Source organism: Triturus cristatus, chromosome 2_1, assembly GCF_964204655.1.
Source record: "Triturus cristatus chromosome 2_1, aTriCri1.1, whole genome shotgun sequence".
Classification (NCBI taxonomy): Eukaryota; Metazoa; Chordata; class Amphibia; order Caudata; family Salamandridae; genus Triturus; species Triturus cristatus.
Genome location: NC_140581.1, coordinates 835,225,507 through 835,247,472, shown reverse-complemented (window position 1 = coordinate 835,247,472; position 21,966 = coordinate 835,225,507). Strand labels below are relative to the sequence as shown.

At 44.7% G+C, this 21,966-nt stretch overlaps 1 pseudogene; it reads left to right on the top strand.

Moving 5' to 3' along the window:
• The first annotated feature begins 21,162 nt into the window (after positions 1-21,162).
• On the top strand, positions 21,163-21,681 carry LOC146865948 (2-aminoethanethiol dioxygenase-like; annotated as a pseudogene).
• The last annotated feature ends 285 nt before the right edge of the window (positions 21,682-21,966 follow it).

The window sequence follows — 21,966 nt, the reverse complement described above, 5'->3', positions numbered from 1 at the left end:
TCATGAAGTACGTCACAAACTGCGACTCAATATGATTGGATACCATCCCAGGGATGGTGGCCTGCTGAGATCAGCAGCCCACTAAGTCTGTGATACCATTTAAATAAAGGACACTTTTTTAATGCAGCTTGTTTTCCTTAAAGAAAACGGGTCTGCATTTAAGAAAAAGGTGCTTTTCAAAAAAGTTTGTTTAAAAGTTGGTAGTTGTCACTCCCAAAGAAATGTTTTAATTTCATTCACAAAGTAGTAGGGGTCCCCAGAGGGATCCCTTCCCCTTTGTCACTAGGTTACCACCACCTTAGTGGAGGCAGTAACCCATCAATGGTGTGTGACCAAACTAGCAGTCACAAGCCATTGATACATAGCACTGTGAATCAGAATTTGGAAGGGACGCCCTAAACAAATTGATATTGGTAATGAAGTTTTAAACCCATTTTGAGATTCGGTAACCAGTTTCCAAATCGCAAAATGGGTTTAGTAAATTTGTACCATTACTGGCTGAATGACTTCATTTCCCATTCAACATCCAGTCCATGAGTTTGAACAGAGAGTCATGAAAGGAAGCAAATGAGCCAGGCTCTGCAAGCACTTCCAGAAGAAGTGGTTTGATATTCATGTGTGCTTGAATTGTTGCGGACAATTCACCCAAGAAAGCAAAGGTGCCATGTAACGGCTAAATATCAGCAGAATCCATGGTGACCATTGAGACACACCTGAGGCCAGAGAGCACTTCCTGGACAATTCTTTTGGCCTCTCAGTATGCTCCCAAACCACCTCAAGAACTTACCCTGGGGTCTCCACAACCATTGCCAGCCCATCCAAAAGGACACTTAGATGCACCATGTCAATGTCTGTGGCAAGTCCAATACGATACAAATGGCTGTGCTGCCCTCGTCAAACATCCACAGCAGTTTATCACAGAAAACAGCCAGCTTCCCCCCCACAAGGATGAAATACAAATAGACGATGACGTAGATATCCATGCTATTCCAAATAAACTTTGGAATTGGAAGGTCACCCCCTAATATTTGAGCTAAAATGAAGAGGAATGGAGTTGTTCACACCTGTGTTTTTCTGGAGGGGGGTCGTCAAAACCTCAGATCATTGTTTACCTCTCAGTCTTCCACTTCTGTAGGAACATTTTGAAACATAGTGTTAAAACCAATGACTGCATATAAAAATCAAAGTTCCCTAGAGCATAAATCACAAGGAAAGCGAATGTTCTTTCTCAATGCAGATTTGAGTCTCTTTGGGGCTTAGTTGCATGAAGCTGCTATTCCACACAACAGTAGTCTTTTATATACATGAAGCCTGCAATCTGCCTTCCTTATTACAGCCAAATTGTGATGCCTCTAGTCACATGCAGCAAGAAAATAATGTAGCTGCTCAACTGTAATAACTTATTACAACAGAGTCATAATGTCATAAACCCTGCCATTATGTCAGGGCCAGCTGCCAAGATGGAATGCAGGCCAAAAAGCCTCATCACAGCTACAGTTTAACCACTTTTATTTCTTATGTTTTTCAAAAATGAACAGCAATCCGCACAAAAGAAAGACTGATGGCAAAATATTTATTTTTGCATGCTGTAGAAAAAAAGAACATCTCAGCATTTTACTGCTCACTCTGGGCTACAAGCTTATTCTAACATGTTTTTGAAATAAATTGCTAATTGCCTTTTAGATTGTTTAATTTCACACTTTGGATTCTGCTTTTATTCTCCATGCTTATACCATATAACTTCTTTCATATAAAGTAACAAAACACTAATGACATAAGCAGTTTATATGATGGGTGATGGTGTAACTATGTATTATAAGGAATAAAATACCCTCTGACACTCAGTAAAGGGATTTTGAAAGGCAAAACAGAGAATCCTATAACCCTCTGGAGGAACTCTATGATAAACAGAATCTACTGGTATTTTTGTCTAAATAAGACAAAATATAAACAAATATTTTTGCTGCTACCACTGGGTGTATGGTCATCCCCTTGTTCCACCTGCTTACCGAAGCACTCACACTCTATCCAAATGAACAGGTCCATCCTTCCTCTGTCTACAGCGAATATGTGTCCTATTTTCCACTTTGAAGACATCTCTGCACCAGCAGTACCTGAACCTGATAGAAAACGACATTAACAACGCGGTCAAAACACCGCAATACATTTACATCGCTACTTTTACAACGCAAGTCATTACAACGACTTGCGCTGGACGGCACTATAGACTAAGGAATAGTGTGATTTACTATTCCAACACCTTCCCTACTGTACGTAGGCTGGAGTTGGAATAGTAAATCATACTATTCTTAAGTCCAGCGCCCTCCAGCGCAAGTCGTTGTAACGACTTGCGTTGTAAAAACAGCAATGTAATGTACCGCGATCAAACTGATTGCGTTGTAACATCATACATCCAACCTGACAGGTGGGGTTTCATGTGAACAACAGATTAAAGTTGTTATTTGTAAGGTGATGTTTTGTTAGAAAATAGTAAAGAAAACTGATAAAATTCACAGCACTTAAAGAAGGATCCTGATTCCATACCGAATTACTAGTGCTTATTTGTATTAAAGTAATAATAGTGATGATAATAATATTAACAACAACAACAATAATAATAACAATAATAATAATTATAATAATAGACCCCATTTTTTTCATACAACTCTGCCACCGGCTCTTCCAAATGAAAGGGTCACCAAACACCAGTGGTGTCTGGTTTTGCATCCACTTCATGCCTCTTTCTTCCACCACATCACACTTTCTGGTACTATACCAGACTCGTGAAGTTTCTTTTTCATACCTGCTTCCCCCCTATTTACCTGTTTTCCTACCTTTCTCTCCTTCCTTCCTTCCTTCTCACTTATGTGCCTTTCTCTCTCCTTTTCTGGCTCAAAGTCTGGTGATGAAAAACAAGCCCAAGTCTAAAAATGAGTGCTGGTGACCACTAGATGAAACTACTGGCACAAAAGGAGGGCTGCATTGTGTGGCCCCAGTTACCCCTTACCCTACAAAAACTCCTGGGAGCTTATGTGGACCAGCATCATTAGCACAATTACTCTAAAAGCAAGCAGTGGCAAAGCCAATAGGTTTGACGTGTGTATGTTGGGAGGATCGGCGTTCACATGCTGAACAAATGTCAAACGTATTGGCTAAGCAGTGGGAAGTGAGTGCAGACAAAAAGAATGTGACAAATAGAGGTGCTGCCTTATCAGTAGCATCTATTTTTCCAAACCTTTAAACAAAACTCTCAGTGCTTCCAGGCATCTCAGCTTGGGATTTCAGATGTAAAAGAGATCCTCATGCATTTCAGTTGAGGCAGAAAGACACATCAAAAGAACTAATGGAACAAGCATTAGCAAAGCCAATAAGCCTTGCCTTTTGTCTTTGCCAATGCTTTGTGCTTATGCAGCAAAAAGAAAAAATGCTTACTTGTCGATGCTAAACAGCACTGGCAAAAAAAGAAAGAAAAAGGTGTTAAACCCCATTTTAGAAGCAAATCATCGTATCACTGTGACTGTGAATGAAGTGTGTGTAGAATTAAACACTTCACAAATCAAGACAAGTGAACAAACAGGTTGAATGCTTTTTTAGTATAGAGCACCTGAGAATGTGATTCAACTAGCACACTATCAGTGGTGGAATATGAAGCTTGCTCTTCCTGGGAACTTTAACTAAATCATTTCACTGTTTCTACCTACACCAATTTAGGAGTATGCTAAATTCAAATTATGCTGGCAAAGTCTTGCAAACGGGATAACTAGGCAAAAAGCATATTTTCCAGTTGTTGCTACAGCAAAACTGACTTGTTGCAGGATTTTTAGTTGCTGTTTGTTTTTAAACTTCACCACTTTTGTGAAGATATCAAAGTTAGTCAAACTTTATAAAATACCCACAGATGTTTTGACTACCAGTTTCACAGGACAATGTATAAAATCTCTTGAAATACTGCAGGAACAAAACTCAGATTCTTAAAGGATAACACAAGCAACTTTCTTTTCAAATAATACTTTTACAGGAGTCAGGGGTTGCGTTCCCAGTGGACACTAGTAACATTGTGGTTCATAAAGCATATATGTGCAACAATAAATGGATGTAGTCACGCGTAAAATGACATCAGAATTGTACCATTTTCCTTACCCTGATGTATCCATGAGCACAAAGACAAGAATGACTTCAAATAACTGATCTTATACTGGTAACGCTAAGAGTATTTTTGTCAAAGTTAGGGATAACCGTAGACTGGGTTATGCAAAGGCATTCTATTTAGGTATTTCAAAGAAAGTAATTGACAAAAGGCACAACACGCATTGGTCTATCTAACTGCAGTTCTCAGACAAAGAGATTATAGGTCTGATGTCTCAAAGGGTTTTACACAAAGTATGTCTATAGGAAAGCATCCTTACAGTATTAAGACTTATGTTGCAAGAGAAAAGAGAAACTTGCACCCTGCGGAAGCCAGGAAAACGTGTACTCCATTTAGATGGGTCACCACTATTTTTCCTACAACACATGTGCATAACACAGGTCCCTGTAGGCCATGCGATGCATTGGGGCCCCAACTCTTCAAGAATCCCCAAATCCTTCCTAGGGTCCCATTCTGCCTGGGCCCCATGATTATCTGGGAGATATGAGAGATGCAGGGGCCTCTCTTCATATTATACAAGGATGCCCCATCATCACATTATGCAAGGAAGCCAATGCTACAACAAAATGTGACTCCGGCTATCATGAAATAAGGACATTAATAAACCATATCGGAGAAAGCTTTGCAGCCCAGGGAATGTGGTGGGAAGAAGAGTTATATCAAGCCACCACAATAACACCAAAATAATGCCTAACTTCCTCAATTTTAGAAGAAGAAATGCAGGGGGAGAATTCAAGGATTTCATTCGATACCCCACGTAGAAATCTTCGCTCCTACAATCTGCTGCTGGCCAATGTCCCCTGTTTTAAAAAGAGTCAGGAGGTAAGGCTCTCTCCTTCCTTGGACCTTTCCACTGGAACAAAATGCCCCTCCATCTGAGAAGCATTGAATCCACACCCTTGTTCCGAAATAAACCTGAACACCTGCCTTTTGCCCCTAAACCTTCTTCCATGCTACTACCACTCAGTTTTAGCACCAGGACACTCCTTGGAGTAGCAGTGTGCTCTACAAGTATCCCCAAATAGAGATGAGCCATCTACAGGACATGACTGGCCAATCTGCCACCTTGGCATTTACCTGGTAGGATTCAAGCCTGGAGTCTGCTTTCAGAGCAAGATGGGTCATCATGACCAAGTCATGCTTTATGGCCCCATTCTAACTGTGGCATCCTGTGCTCAGGTGCTGGTCTGAACTTATTTGCCAGGGCTGATTTTGGTTCTAATCTGACCCCAGTGATCTGGCAAAAATATCTACACGTTAAGGGAGTAACACCTCCGACCCTCGGTCTAGGTCCACTCTCTCCCCGCAGCTCCGCTGTGCCGTCTCTTGCCTCCAGACCCCGACCTCCTCCTTGGGAGGTTCGAGGCAGCTGCCTGCTCCTGCGCCTGCTGCCCACTCCAACTGGGACCAGACTGACTGCAACCACCGTAACCTTTCTCTGCCATTTTTTAATCTTAATTTTTCCCTGTTGTGCCACTGTTATTGTGCCCATCTGTGTCTTGCTCTAATTCCACCACTGTTTTTATTTTCTCATGCCTGCCTGTTCCTTTTGCCTTTTGGCGCTGCTGCCCCTGCGGCCCCTCCCCCCCTAGAATTCCCCCCCGGAATTCACCCCCAGGAATTCCCCCGCTCCCGCCTCCCAGCCTCTCCTCCCTCCCGCCTCCCCTACTTAATGGCAGCTGCTGCGTGGTCGTGCCACCGGCGTGCCAAAGGCAAGCCCATCTGCGCCCGTCCACGACCCGACCGCGGCCAGCACCATGAACCCTGGGCCTCCCACTACCCATTGCTACAGCACCACCACCCTCCTCGCACTCAACCCTCGAAGACATAGAGAATGCCAACAGGCCTCGCCGAACACAACCCACGGCAAGTTCTCCTGCCTTCACTGCCGCCAGACCCTCACTGCCACCCCAGCCTCCAACACCGGCAACGCCAGCACCGGTGACGCCCTAAAATGCATCCTCCTCAACGTACGCACCGTACACAAACACACCATGGAAATCTGGAACCTACTCGACTCTCTCTCGCCCGACATCGCCTTCTTCACAGAGACCCGGACAAACGCATCCTCCGCCCTCGACATCAGCACTGCCGTCCCAGACGGATACAAGATCCTGAGGAAAGACTGTCCCAACCACCCAGGAGGGGGCCTCGCCATCGCCCACAAGAGCGCCCTCCGCCTCACCACCTCCAGCGAAACCTTCCCCTCCGCCGAACACCTGCACTGCCAGATCCAGACCACCCCCAAAGCCACACTCCGAGGAACCCTTGTCTACAAACCCCTCCGGCCCCCAAACACCCTTCCCCACCACCATCACCGACTTCATCGCACCCTATGTCATCGCCTCAACAAACTACATACTCATTGGAGACCTGAACTTCCACCTCGACAACCCCAACGACCCCAACCCCACCATCCTTCGTGACAACCTTGCCAGCATCGGACTTAAACAACTCGTCAACACACCGACCCACAGAGCAGGACACACCCTCGATCCCATCTTCGCGGCAGGAAACAGCATCCAATTCAGCCACACACAGCAGCCGCCATGGATCGACCACCACTGCGTACACTTCGCCATCAATAAACCCAAGGCACCCAAACCAGCCCCACGCCCACCATGAAGGAACTGGAGCAACGTTACCGACGAGCAACTTAACTCCACCATCACCCATGACAAACACACCTGGGCCCCTGACGCAAACGATGCAAACAAAGCAGCCAGAGAACTCCACACCTGGATCTGCAATTGCGCAGACAAGCTCGCCCCGCTACGCAACCCGACAGACAATGCCCCAGGAAAGCCGCCTGGTTCACCACCGCTCTCCAAGAAGCCAGATGCTCCTGCAGACGCCTGGAGAAGAACTGGAGAAACACCAAGACAACCGAAAACCACACCACCTACAAGGACACCATGACGGACTACCACAACCAGATCAGAGCCACCAAGAGGAACTTCATCCACAACAAAATCCTGGCCAACTCCAGCAACTCAAAGGAACTTTTTAGTGTCATTTAAGAATTCACCAACCCACGCAGCGAAGCCACAGACATCTCCCCATCCCAAGACCTCTGCGACAAGCTTGAAACCTATTTCCACCTCAAGATCAAAAACCTCTACGACAACTTCATGGACCATCCACCAGGCCCCACAGACGGCCCTCCCCCCCCAGAAACACCGGCCAGCCCACCATCTCCAACTGGACACCGATCACGGCCGAAGACACCGCCTCGACCATGAAAAGCATCCACTCAGGGGCCCCCACCGACCCCTGCTCCCCTCACATCTACCACAGAGCAGTGGCCACCATCACACCCGAACTACAATGCACCATCAACACCACCTTCAAAACAGGCACCTTCCCAGACGACTAAAAGGGCGCAGAAGTCAGACCCCTGCTCAAGAAGCCCACAGCTGACCCCACCGACCTCAAAATCTATCAGCCCATCTCGCTCCTCCCCTTCGCAGCCAAAGTTGCAGAGAAAACAGTCAACAGGAAATTCACATGATTCATTGAAGAGAACACCGTCCTCTACCCGTCCCGATCCAGATTCCGAAGTAACCTCAGCACAGAGACCACCCAACTCACCGCCACAGACGACATCCGCACCCTCCTGGAACAAGGACACTCCGCAGCCGTCATCCTACTCGACCTATCAGCGGCCTTCGACACCGTCTCCCACCACACACTAGTCGCCAGACTACACGACGTAGGCATACAAAGAACAGCCCTGGACTGGATCCGATCATTCCTCACCGGAAGAAGCCAGAGAATCAGACTCCCACCCTTCCTCTCCGACCCCAAGAAAATCACCTGCGGAGTCCCAAAAGGTTCATCACTGAGCCCCACCTTCTTCAACATCTACATGGCCCCCCTCACAGCCATCGTCCGACAACACGGCCTCAACATCGTATCCTACGCCGACGACACCCAGCTCATCCTCTCCAAAGACCCCACCACTGCCAAACTCAACTTCCTGAAAGGAATGCAAGACGTCTCAGTCTGGATGACCAACAGCTGCCTGAAGCTCAACGCTGAGAAGACAGAAGTCCTTGTGCTCGGTACCAGCCCTTCTGCATGGGACAGCACCTGGTGTCCGACCACCCTTGGAAGCCCACCAACCCCCTCAGACAACGCCAAGAACCTCGGCATCGTACTCGACTCATCACTCACCATGAACCGACAGGTCAACGCAGTCACCACCAGCTGCTTCAACACCCTCCGCACTCCCGCAAGACCTTCAGGTGGTTCCCTCAACAACAGAATCAACTTCCATATACCCAAAAGAAACCTCCGATCTTCCAACCTCGCTCTGGCCGAAACCCCGCGTATCCACAGAGCCAGAGCAGGCGGAAGATCCTTCTCTCACATTGCAGCCAAGACCTGGAACGAGCTACCGGCAGACATCAGACGCGCCCCCTCCCTGAACACCTTCAGGAAGACCCTCAAGACCTGGCTCTTCGGCTAAACAGATCTGCGGAACACCCCCCCCCCCCTCAGCGCCTTGAGACCCTCACAGGTGAGTAGCGTGCATACAATTCCCTGATTGATTGAATGATTGATTGATTAAGTAGGTGAACTAACTCCTTTACCCAAGAAGATGGAATTCACCATGTTTTGGTGGAGCCAAAGGCAAAACATCTTGGCGAGGCCCTGTAACTCAAGAAGTGCATTGACCTTGAAAGGATGAAAGGTGAGAGGGTCTGCAGGCATCAAAATCTGTGATTTACAGGTTGCATAGAAATAGCTACAGAAGGCATCTTAACCCAGTAACCTATTCCGATTGTACAGACACATAGAGAGTGGGCTTAATAGCAGGTGGCACACCAGAACTATAAGGATTGATTATTTTGCATCTTGAGAGGGGGCAACTGATGTTCATGTTTTAAAGTGTGCTCCAATGACACTATATTCACACAATAACCTCTCTCCCGCTGTATTTCCTCCATTTACCCCCCTCTAGTAATGTGCCAATGTGTGCTTGTGAACACTGAAAAATGTCACCCATAGGACAGTGTGCACATGCTTTCCTGTAGTATTTCATTTTGCAGGAAGAGCCATCCTTCCTCCAAAAATGGGCCTCCTTGGCTCCAGCAAGGCACCTGTTAGCCTAATTTTACTGGGTGCTATTAGTCCCATATTGTCAGCTAAATTGCAGGGTCATGTTTTGAACGGGGCCCAGATAGGTTCTGAGAATGACAACATTTGCCAAGAGAGTTATATAAAGATAACTAGCAGGAACATTAACCGACTGAGCTGTGTTACTGGTCAAACCTGTGACTAGCAGCTTGTACGAAGATCTACGCACTTCCCATGTGGAGGGAAGTCCGAATTTTCAGATCCCATATTGGTTATTTTGATATATGTTTCATATTTGACCCTTTAAAATTTGTTAAGAATTGCTACGTGGCCTCATGTCTTCTGTATCAGACATAAGGCCACGTGGCAATTCTGAACATGTTTTCCTCCATGTACATGGTGGAACGAGAAGAGCCTAAAAGTCCCAGAATGCAAATCAATGTTTGATAAAATGCCAGAGCTGACAGAAGGTGTCACATACATATGGGGTTACTTGGCTGTACTCAACCCACTTCAGTTGGGACCTGGATGCTGCTCTCTTTGACCTATGGATGTTAGGGATTATATTTGCCATGGGAGACTGACACGAGTCTCCAGACCTGGGATTTTATATGACAATCTCATCTATTCTGGGAGTTGCAGCCTTGTTTAGCTTTCATTGAAGTAGCTGGACTGAAGCGCCTGATCACAATGATTTGCACCAGAATTGGAAATGTGATGTCCTGACAACATGAAGTCTAATCCAAAGCTGCCAAGTGGCCGTAGGACTTGCATGATACCTTTAACCAATCCCGTCTATTCAGCCAACAACAATCTGCATGATGGGCATTTTGAACACACTTACATCGTTAAAAGTGAAACTGAGACTTTCATCATGCAAGGTGCCATTGTCTTAAAAAGTCCAAAATGACTGATGCATCAAGCGACTTAGGACCACTTGTTAACCTGTATGAGATCCTCTACCTTCTCTCTGCTGACACTCCCCAGGTCCTTCAGAGAGAGGAGGACAATGGTAAATGTTTTCTCAGGTCCAACACTTTTCAGGCCCTCCAACTCATGCCCAAAAACGTATTTATAGATTTTGAATCACGGTCCCCCTTTTATGAATGATGAAGCTAGTACCACAGTTCATACTACAAGACTGCACCAGGCACTGCAGCTTCAGTAATTTCTCTGTCATGTAGGGCATTTCTTTTTTAAATTTAGAAACAGGTGTTTATGCTATGTGAGCCCTACATGAGGTTTTTTTAACCGGAGCCCAGAAAATCACCTGACCTGCCTGAAGCTCCCACATGACCTTGGAAAGATTAGAAGTTAAATGTACTTGTTTTCAGTCTGCTAAGAAGTCAGCAGGTGAAGAGAAGTACCATTTGACCACCATGGTGCTTAATTTGAGCCGATGCTCGGCAGTAGGTGCCACCAGCACTTATTTTTGGGGATCATCACTTATTCTTCCTCATCAGACATTTCCCAAGTACCAGATAAGGGAAAACACAAAAAGGGGAAAGAAGGAGGAAGAGGAAGATGGAAAAACCATCATCCTGGAAGTAAGCAGGAACCTGCAAGAGTGAGGTAAGGCACCAAAGAGTTTCTAGAAGTGGATTAAAGAGGTCTGAGGTGGATTAAGGACTAGCCATCTTGGTATCAGGCACGCTGACATTTAATAGAGCTGCCCGCGGGCTTCTGAGCAGTGCTTTGGGCACCAGCAATCACTATTTTACAAACTTAGCACTGGACCATCATCAAGAAAATGTTGCTAAAACAAAAGTTATTCAAATGTGAATTTCAACAGAAAATGTTGCATTGAATGTCTCTATCTCGCACCATGATTTAGGCACTTAACAGAACAATAAAAAGCAACATTTTAAGCAGAGCACAAAGGAAAGCACTAGCATTGGTTAGAGCATATTGTGAGTAAAGCAAACATAGATCACCTAAAATGCAAGATAGCTCCCCTTTAATAGCAATTTGCAGTTACTCAGTCATAGCCCATGATTTTCAGAGAGCCAAGCAAGCAGGACCACCTCATCCAAATCATTACTGACTCTGTTTTCAGTCCTTGTCTTTCATGTGACAACCTAACTTCCTAGGAGCTCTTGTCTTGGTTTCCATTTTTTAAACTAATTCGATCAGCATACAGAGAGCAATGATTTGTGGGATAAAAATCCAGAGTTGCTGAAATTGAAGGATTATGACATATTTTCCAGTCCTCAGCTTTCATGGGACAACCTAATGACTGGTTTGTCTTAGTTTTGCATCTATTGGACCAATTGGATTATCCTACCTGAGAGCAATGATTTGTAGGATCCACATCCACAACTGGAAGCAGTGCTCATGATGACATGGAGTGATGCACTCGCCCTAATCCAGTCTTGGCGAAACTGAAGGATCATGACATCTTTTCCGGTCCTCAACTTTAATGCAACTATCTAATGTCTGGTTTGTCTTGGTTGGCATCTATTGAACTAGCATACTCGATAGCATTGCTTTGTAGGATCCACATCCACAACTGGAAGCAGAGCTCGTGATGACATGGAATTATGTACTCACCCTAATCCAGACTTAGTTAACATGAAGGCTATGGTACTCCCTCTGCCCATGTTCTCCATTATTGCATGATTATTTGATGTCTCTCAGGAGCCATTAGCCATCTCAATCATAAATCATTGTGCTGTAGATGGGATCAAAATAGTGAGAAGAGATGTAGCTTAATAGAATTTACCAGCTGACGTTCTTGCCATACTTTTCTTCTAGTCAAATTCTGAATCGTTTTTTAGAGTAAACTATTTCACTTCCCAACTTTAGGTGTTGTAGATTGGAGCTACAGGTGAAGATCTGACACAATAGAACTTTATCAAAACTAAATCCCATATCAAATATCTGTGAGTACTGTTTGCCGAAATGTTTCACACCTCTTAGTAGTATATGAAGAACCCAACCAGGAAAAAACTGAAAGTAGGTACCATCTGCTTAAAGTAAAGAAGCCTCTTAGTATGGGCAATGTCAAATACAACAAAAACGGATGTTCTTCCAATGGATGTTCTTCCAATCTTTCATTAAATACTTTGTTGATGAGGGCCCCAGAATATATTCTCGAAATTTGATTACCTTAATAAAGCATTCCTTTGAAGGATATTAAGCATCTCACCATCTCTTTCAAGATGCCAAACGCCTGCATTAAACGAAGATGTGCTTACCTGGATCTGAAGGAATACCATGAGGCATTGGTGCTCCGTTAATCGAGATTTTAGATGGCGGGTCTAATAGGGCATACCCGCCATTGAACCCAGGTTGAGAAGAGATTTTCTACTATTAAATCAAGACTAATCATCAGAAAAGTGTCAGAAGAGAGAAAATGGTTCTGAGTTGGTATAAGAGTGGACACTAACCTACAATCTACTTGCTCTCTAATTCTGAGTATTTGCTCTAGGCCATATCAACTTACCAAGGATATAATGTAGCAAGTTAGCTCTGTCTTACTCCAAGGTGCACAAGCAATCACTTACACAAGGACTGGCTTGAACATAAATCCTACAAGGCAAGCATATCGGTATATAAAACCAAAAAGAGAAAAAGTGATGCACCAAGCCTATAGGTATTGCTCAGTGCTTAAAGTGGAAAAATAGAAGAGCAGGTACCCTATATAAGAGCACCTAAGAAGTGCTGGTATCTCCAATTCAAAGTGCTGCACCTGTGCTGAGAAGAGCAGGTTCTCCCCCTCTCAAAATAAAGAAGTGCAGGTACTGAGCACCTGACAGCACCTGCCCATTTGAAGCACTAGTGTCGGCTTTAAGACCTATCGGCTTCGCTAGGTGGATCGGTATACAGTTTTTTCAAATGTAACCCAAAAACGAGGTTAAAAAATATATATAGCGCTTTAAAAAAAAAATGTATCAGCAGTAGTATGTAAGGGAAGAGGTGGGGGTGAAGTAGCAAGGTGGGCAGGGGGAGAATCAACATAGTGGGAAGGGGAGAAACAACACAAGGGAGAGAACATAGAGCAAAGGGAAAAACACACAGATGAAACTGGAATGTGGAGCATAGGAGGATAAGCACATGGGCAAGTGAGAGCAACACAAGTGTGGGTGGGGGAGAAAAGCACATGGTAGAGAGAGCGAAGGGGAGAAAAGGCATACAAGGCAGACAGCTGGAATACACATGTGTGCTCATCGAGAATGTAAAGGAAAACAAAGTAGTTCCCTGGAAGCTGGGGAAGCATAGATGCAGCCAATGAAAGAGAAGGGTAAAGAAGTAATGGTCCATGGGAGGAACAAACACAAGATTGGCAAAACACCTATCACATAAGTAGCAGCCAAATGAGAGTAAGTGACAGGAAATCTGCTGGCAGCAGCACACAATACAAAGACAGTACTTAGCACCTTATCTTTTAGGAGGAGAAGGCAAACACTCTCTACCTCTAAAAAATGTGTCTTTTCACAGTTACCATCAACACTGTAATAAGTGGCCGAAGGCCTGAGGGAATGCGGGCAGGAGGGCACTTTTGTGGGAGTGTACGGTCTTCAGGAAATACTGGTCCTCAGTGACGGAGTGTATGGAGCAAATAAAAGGCAATAAGATCGACTGTAACATAAAACTATGCCTCCTGAATATTTGGGGCCCTACAGATTTAAACACTAAATAGAGAATATGGGTGACACATGGAATGATGGTTGCTAAAAGAAATATTGCAAAAAAGTGGAGGGCGCAAGAACCACCAGCACTGGATGAGTGTGGGAAAGACATGGATTGGTGCATGGTGACAGAGAGGACGGTATACGAATCCAGGCGGTGACCTACTAAATTGACGCATATTTGGGAAAAATTTAATGACTATAGGGGGGGACTCTGTGATCCCTGCAACCTAGACGGGGTACTGATCCGGATAGCCTTGCCATAAGTGGATCCAATGTAAATTGTGTGTAATAAGCTATGGTCTCAGGTTTGTTGTTAACTTTTCACCAGCACAAAACTCCAGATATACATGTCTGTATGATGTCTAATATGTTTAACCTTGTCCTCAATATAAAAGTTATATTAAAAAAACACTGTAATAAGTGAGTTTACAACCTTAGTGGAATTCAGAAAAAAGAAAATATCTATCTAAATCTATGAAAATCATAAATCAATGTGTTTATGCATAACACTAATCTATTGCATTTTCTGTTGAAGAAAAATCTGTTCACTCACCTTAACTTTTGTTTTTATTTTTTTTTTCACTTGAAAGAAAATATTTTCCAAGTGAGGAAACTTCCTAAACATTCTGTAAATTTTGATTTATGTGGGGAAATATTTGTACCTCCACACAGAAATGATGTTGACCTTTTTTTGCAGTAAATGTATTTGTGTAAATAGGATCAAAATAAGTAATTAACCATCCACAATATTATGAGCGGTCATCCCTTTGCCCCTTCCCTAGGAAGACCCATGTTCCAATGCCTAACCCTAAGAGTACCCCAGTAGAAAGCCCACGATCCTAGCAGATTTTCTGTCACAAGTACAATTTACATTTGTAAAATGACGTTGCTCATGCCGCGTTTGCTTTCATGCATGCAATTTAATATCATTTTTCATCCCTGCTTTTTTGCCTAGCAATTTTGTTAGCTGTAGAACGTTTTATAGCATGTTAGATTTTGTTTAAATTCACAGAAATGGTTTCTTTCTGTTGATTTTAAACTTGTCACTTCCCAAACCCCTCCTCGCTTAAGAACCTGGCAAATCTCAGGGCTGTGAGACCCCTCTTGAAGGGCTTCTGTGCAGGGCAGGCCAAACAGGGTCTCCTGTGAAGCAGCCTGCAGAGGGGACCTGGGAGCCTGTCCATCTCCCCACTTAAATGAACTCACTTATTGAGCCCAGTGCTTGTGCTGCTGACCCCACACGGTGCCTTGGCTCACGAGACAGAGAGTCTGAGGCTTGGAATAGAATGGCTTTGTTTCCACCAAGCTGGCTACCGTCGAGCTCCCGCTTTTAAATGCCGATCAAGCCCAATTTGCCATTTGTCACATTATGGACCTTTTCCAATGTAAATGACTTCAGACCAATGTGCAGGGCATTTATCAATGGTTTGAGGATGCTCGGAGCTCTCTGCATCCCTTGCTGATAATCCTCAATGTTCTCCTGAGTATCTCAATGGCGTTTGTTAAGCTTACCCTTTGATGTCTGTAGATTTAGAGTTTCATTCTTTGAGATCAACAATTCTCTGCAGAAAAAAGACTCAGACACACATCACACAACAGCAACAAACACAGCTAAACGCCCACATGACAAACTGGGAGCTTATCAAGCGCCCGGAGCATACTGATTAGCAAATGTCAAGTCAATGCATGCCCAATACCGCTGGCTTTACTCCTGCAATTTGCTTTACTTTTGAAGCAATTAACAAGCTCAAATGGGTTCTCGTGTATTGCATAAAAACAGCCACAGAGAAAAGAGTTGCAAAATAGTTTCAGAGGTTTTGTTACTCGAAGCACGTTTTGGGAAGAGTCTTACGAACAGGCCTGGATTTCTCACAAAGAAACACTTCTACTCAAGGGTGGACTGACTGTGTACCATATTTCCATCTGTGTTGCAAGCAGTGTTAACACATGCAGGTATTTTCACTCAGAACAAGGCACAAATACACCTGCTGCACAATCGAGTACTCGACTACTGGGCAAAGATTTAAAAAATGGGGCAGGCACCTAGATAGAGGCAGCAGCCCCACCTGGCCCGTAGCAGATTCAGCATCCCGAAGTCCAGTGTGCCCCATGCGAATCTGCAGTCGCCACCCGCTGAGCGGTATTCTTATACTATTAAATGATCAGTGCCCTGCAAACTATCCTGTTGCCATTACATGATCAGTTCCCTGTAAACTGTACCAACATGACACAGAATAGTCAGGATCCCATTGAACTGCACTCCCAACCCATTCAGAGAAGGCACCCTGCTGTGCCATAGAGAGAGTGGGACCCTCCTCAGTGGTACCCACTTGTGTAATCTGCATCCACTGAACTGTGCCTCTGGGTGATCGATACAGATAAAGTATCAGGGAGTGTCTGGAAGTGGGCTAGAGGGGCAGGAGGCTGATTCCAGAGTATGCCGCCCTGGTATGATGTGCGCCGACTCTGGGCTTCTGAGCAAAGCTTGGAGCACCGGCACTAATTCTTCAACAAATGAAGCACCGCCGCTTCATAAGATTGAATGATGGAGACTGGGCTGAAGCTGTGCCCTCTTGCTAATCCGTGCCAATGTGTTATTGAGTAAACTGTGTGCTGCTGAAATGGATCCATATCATATCTTGAGAGACTGGTGCCTTTACCATACAGGTGCTGTCAAATTTCACTCTTGTGCACTCTTTAGTAAATCATATTTCACCCACTGATTGAGTGGCTGATACCTCTAGTGATCCATACCCATGCCAAACTGAGTCACTCTCTGAGGACCTGGCCACTGAGTATTGGCACACTCCCTCATTGACATTCACTCTCTCCCATTTGACTGAACTGTGTGTAGCTAGATCTGAAATTATCAGTATGGTATGGAGTCATTTAGCAAAAGAGAAAAAACAAGGAAAGATGGTTGACTTAGTTAACGGGTGAACTACATTTTACGATTTTGGTAGTTGAAGGCAATCTCAGCAAAAATAACAATATTGCATAATATCTCAATCGTGCACATTTGAACCAGAACCTTGAGGCTGCAGGACACACAAGTGTGCAAAAACATGATGCCATTGGCGCTTTCAGTAATCATATTATACAAGCTGATAAGGAATTTACAAAATTGAAAACAGAAGTTGAGCTTAAGCAAATGCACCGACAAGAAGCTGAGACATTAAATGGAATGCTGGTGGTGGAAAGAATCATGCAGACAAGATTGTTTGTTTGTGAACGCTGAGAGGTTAAAGCAAACGTGTGATTACTGCAGTAATGATGCCTTGTGAATGATGGTCGAAAGGTGCAGGCAGAGAATGCCCTTAAATTGCACAAAGCCGATAAACAGGATTTATTGCAACAGCCACGTGCATTTGACGAAGAGCTCAGAGATGCGCTTGAAATGGCCAATCGTTTTGAGGAGACAAATGAGAACCCAGCTTTGATTTCTTGCTTTCACTGACAGTAAAATATAGTAAAGAAGAGCCTGGATTTTTGAAGGTGCAGATAGAGGCTTCTGATATGCACTCTTTGGGTCGCCATCTTGACTTAGGGTAAGCCAGAGCAGCAACTCATAGACTTCAAACAAGAAAAGCAGCAATACCACATCTCTGAGCCAGCAGCATGGAACAACCCAGGTACAAACACACCACATTGCCTGACAAAGGACCCTCAATACACAAAGGCAACAACTGGGAGTGCACCAGACACACTGAAATTTTCAATTCTCACTATCTTATACTTTATTATTGTCTGTGCGGTCTTCAGTATATGTATCCCTACACGGAGCCCGACATAGTGGAGGTGTAAAAAATATCCCTGACAAATAACCGTATTTATTAGTAAGATTAGAATAGTCACTAATTCTGACGGGTCGTAGGTAAGGAAGTAAAACAGCAGAGTAGGGTATCACATATCACTTTCATTTCTCAACCATTAAAATCAGATTTCTCATGTCTTTCCATTGTCTTTTTCATTCTTTCTCTTGTTTATTATCTCGCCAGACCTTTTTTGTGTACTCCTTTTTCAGATCTCGCCTACGCTGCGCGCATGCGCTGCATAGGCTAAAAGACCTTTTGGAATGGCTTCGGCTTTTCAGCCAAAAACGTGCACGCGTTCCATTGCCTTCAATGGCAACGCGTGCATGTGTGGCGATTGCCTTGCGGGAGCGAGCTTGACACCATATGTTTGTAATTAACTTACAAACACATGGTGCCCGTGGCTCTCTCCCTCAAGGGAAACGCTTTGTGTGCTCTCGCACTCCCCCCACCCCTCCCACTTTCAGCGCAAGGCACGCGCTGGTTCTTTTTTGCCATCTCTCTCTTTCTTGTTTTTATTCTGATCCTGCTGTTTGTGATCTCGGCTTTGATTTGCTTTAGTATTTAATTTCAATGTTTTCTATTTGCTTGAATACATTTTTTATATCAAGTTAGGTGATGTCATACAACTTTATTCAGAGCACCACCTTGATTCTTTCATTCTTTAACCTTTTTCCAATCTTGATGCTTCTGGTTTTCTAATGAGTATTACTCACTTATAATCCATTTAGTCATAATTTCTGGAACATCAGGTGCACAGCGCATTGGACTGTCTGTGGGAATAAATCATATTATTGATAGGGTTTAAATTATTTTTTCCATGAAAAATCATGTGGGTAAAACCACAGGATATCAAATGAGTGTCAGGCCTTGTGCCAGTTCACCTGGTCCATTGTGTCCTTGAGGGACTGTTCAACCCGGCAGAAGGAGTCGGGCCAGAATCATGGTAATTCCAATCTAAGATCTTCTTACTGCCGCAAATGCCAGAGTGACGAAGCATCTCACCACGAAGCTAGTAGCTCATTTTCAATCTAATATGGAAATTTCCATAACACTCACCCACTCCAAAAACTATTCCGCAAATGAGAATCCAATTAGCTAATGCAGGCATAATCATTCCAGATCCAACAGACTTATGCCCGATTGCTTCATGCTCTCAGCAGAAATATATTATTTGTCATTTCTCATAGTGTGACTAACCACCACAAAACATTGCACTTGCTGAAAAATCCCCATTCACACTTCTCTTATACTATCGAGTCGTGAACGGAAAAATAGCTTAGTTTACTTCAACATATCGCAGACTACCACTCGTGAATCACAATTTTAGACAGGGTCACTCTTTGCCACCCAATCGCTTTTACATAAAATGTACAGTTAACACTTGGATCTCCCCTCTAGACATAACATTTGAGCAAGCCTTGTACTTTTCTAAAGTGTAACTGCTCTAGCCCCCAGGGTAGATACCCTTAAGTGCGGGTGGCATTAGACTGCTACCTGGGAATAAAGAGGACAAAGCTTCTCACATGTTGATGTAGGACGCAGACCCTTTCTCCCATAACCATTCATGCCCAAAACTGATACTCACAGAAATCCTTCCAGCGGACTTGAGGAAATGAGGTACAAATCTAACAATCCACACCGACCTCCTACTCCGTCTCCATCTCCTTTCTACATCTGTTTTCCAGACTCAGTGGCCCTAAATAACTTTGCCGACTTAATTTATACAGAAAATACAAGTTGAACTTGAATTCTTCAAATATAATTACAAATTTTGCAGTACACAAAATGACAAAGCGACATTTCCCAACAGAAGCGTTGCTTCTGAAAAATTATATCACCCAACAAATATTCAATTTGCTCAGTTTGCATCCTATTAATATTATTGAAAAAGCATCTCAGAATATTTCACTTACTTTGCGGGAAGGAATCTACAATATGTAACACACTGCATGTTTTCCAGTTGTGTATGTGGAAATAATTGTAAGGTGTTTGGCTGAGTTGTGTTTTATTTAAGTGCTGCAAATATGCCACTATATAATGTATTTTATAGATTTTTCTCGCACAATTTAAAGGAAACGTGCAAATTCATTAAGTGTTTAGAAGAGAAGTGTTTATTTACAAACTCCTAGGTTTAAAATGTGCACGTTTCTTAATGTCCAACAAAAAGGCCAACATAGTGCATATTGTATAATGGTGGTTCATCCAGATATGGGCTGTCGCTAGATATCCATGGCATCTTATTGCCCTTTGAGAAAACACAGAGGCTGGAACAACTTACATTTGGATGCTAAACGTGCCCCTGGCTCGCACGTGTTGAAATCCTCTGGCCTTCTTTCCGTTCGACGCTTCCCCAGGTCGGAAACAAGACCATCGTCCATTAAAGTTCACCAGGACTAATACAGACAAAAAATCTATTTCATCACTTTATGCCGCACCAACAAGTTGCCATGGCCAGTTCAGAGTGCTGTACTAAACAACTGAGGATACGAGTCGCAACTGTGAACTGATACGCTACCTATGACAACTAATAATGTCCCTGAAGTTAACCCAGTATTAGACAACAATGGTTATCAGTCACTAGACCACAATTGCACAGATGCATATGTACCACATAATATGACTGACAGCTAGAAAAAACAAGCATTGGCATAGCCAATAGGTCTCACCTTTGGGACCTTATAAGCGTTTAGTTATCCAGCACAATATCCTTGGTGCAGCAACTGTTGCATGGCTAAACACTTATAAGGTCCCAAAGGCGAGACCTATTGGCTATGCCAATGCTTGTTATTATTTTCCTTCCTCTACTCATTTTCCTTTTTTCTCCTTTCTCTTTCCCTTTCCTCCTTATTAGGTCTCGCCCGGCGAAAGCAGCGCATACGCTGCCCTCGCCATGGAGAGGACCTTTTGGAATCGATTCAGCCAAAGCTGAATGCACGCACGTCCAGATGGACAAAGATGGCTGCTCTCGCTAAACATGCACGCATAGGGACAAAAAAATGCACGTGCATGTGGACAGCCCGACGCCATCTTTCACACACACGCGCATTTTTTTGTCCATACGCGTGCTTTCGCTTTTCCTCCCTCCCCCCGTCGGCCCCTAGGTACAGGTACACGCGCGTAATGTTTTTCGGGAGGAGGGGGCGAGGAGGAGGAGGTTGTTTTATTGTGTTTCCTGGAATGCGCGTTGCAGGTTTGACATAGGAGGGTTGTGTTTATAGTCAAAGGCTGGCTTGTGATTGGCAAAATGCTTTTAATGGGCGCGCATGCCCACTTTCACTTTGAAAGTGCAGCGGGGTAATGTGGCTGTTGTAGGCTTGACTTCACGCCCCCATACTGGAGTTTGCCATTAACATGAATGGATCCGGTAAGGATTGAAGGTTGTGGGGTTCAGGCTGTGCCTGCAATGTGTTAGCTTGACCACGGCGACCAGCTCGCGAGGCCACAGAAGTTCAGGTCAGCGCCGATTCGTAGGGAGACGAGGAAGATGCCACGGGATAACATGGACTCCCTCATCCAGCAGATTGCATGTCAAGCCTGGCTCATCTTCCCTGGCGCCACAGCCGCGGCCCCCATAGGGAGTAGCAAGACCTACTCCAACAACCTGAACCAGCTCAAGAACCTGGTGAACGAGTTGCGGGTCGAGTACCTGCAGATCACGCCGCGGAGCTGCAAGGGCGGTGCTCCGCCAGCCGCTCCACACAGCCCGCCCGTCACCTACATGCACATCTGCAAGACGGAGAGCTTCAGCATGAGCGTCTTCCTGCTGCAGAGCGGGTAGGGGTGTATCCCACTGCACAACCACCTGGGCATGCACGGCATGATGAAGGTGCTCTACGGCACCCTCAGCATCTGTGGCTTCGACCGGCTGCAGGAGATATCCGGTGCCACATCGCCCCCGCCATTCAGCCCGCTCCTCCAGCCCTTTCAGAGAGACGCGCTGCGCCGAGCCCTGAACCTTACCCGGGGTCCAGCGTGCCACCCTGAGAGCATCGGTGACCTGTGAGCACCTTAGTCAGAACTGTGTCAGCCACCCAGGAAAGCATAATATCTGTGCTTGGGGCCCTGGCTCTTTGAGACAGTGGGTGTGCGCTCCCATGTGTTAGGTGGATGCACAAGCAGACTGCCTGACTGCGTGTGGAGGTCACAGGATGGACCTGGCAGGAAGAGGTAGGCAAGGGGTCAAAGGACTGGGTCTAAAACAAGTTCCATTACTGGCCGGAATGTGTATGTTTGTGGGAGGGGGCAGTGCCCATGGATGGCACTCCACACGAGTCTCTGTGAAAACAGT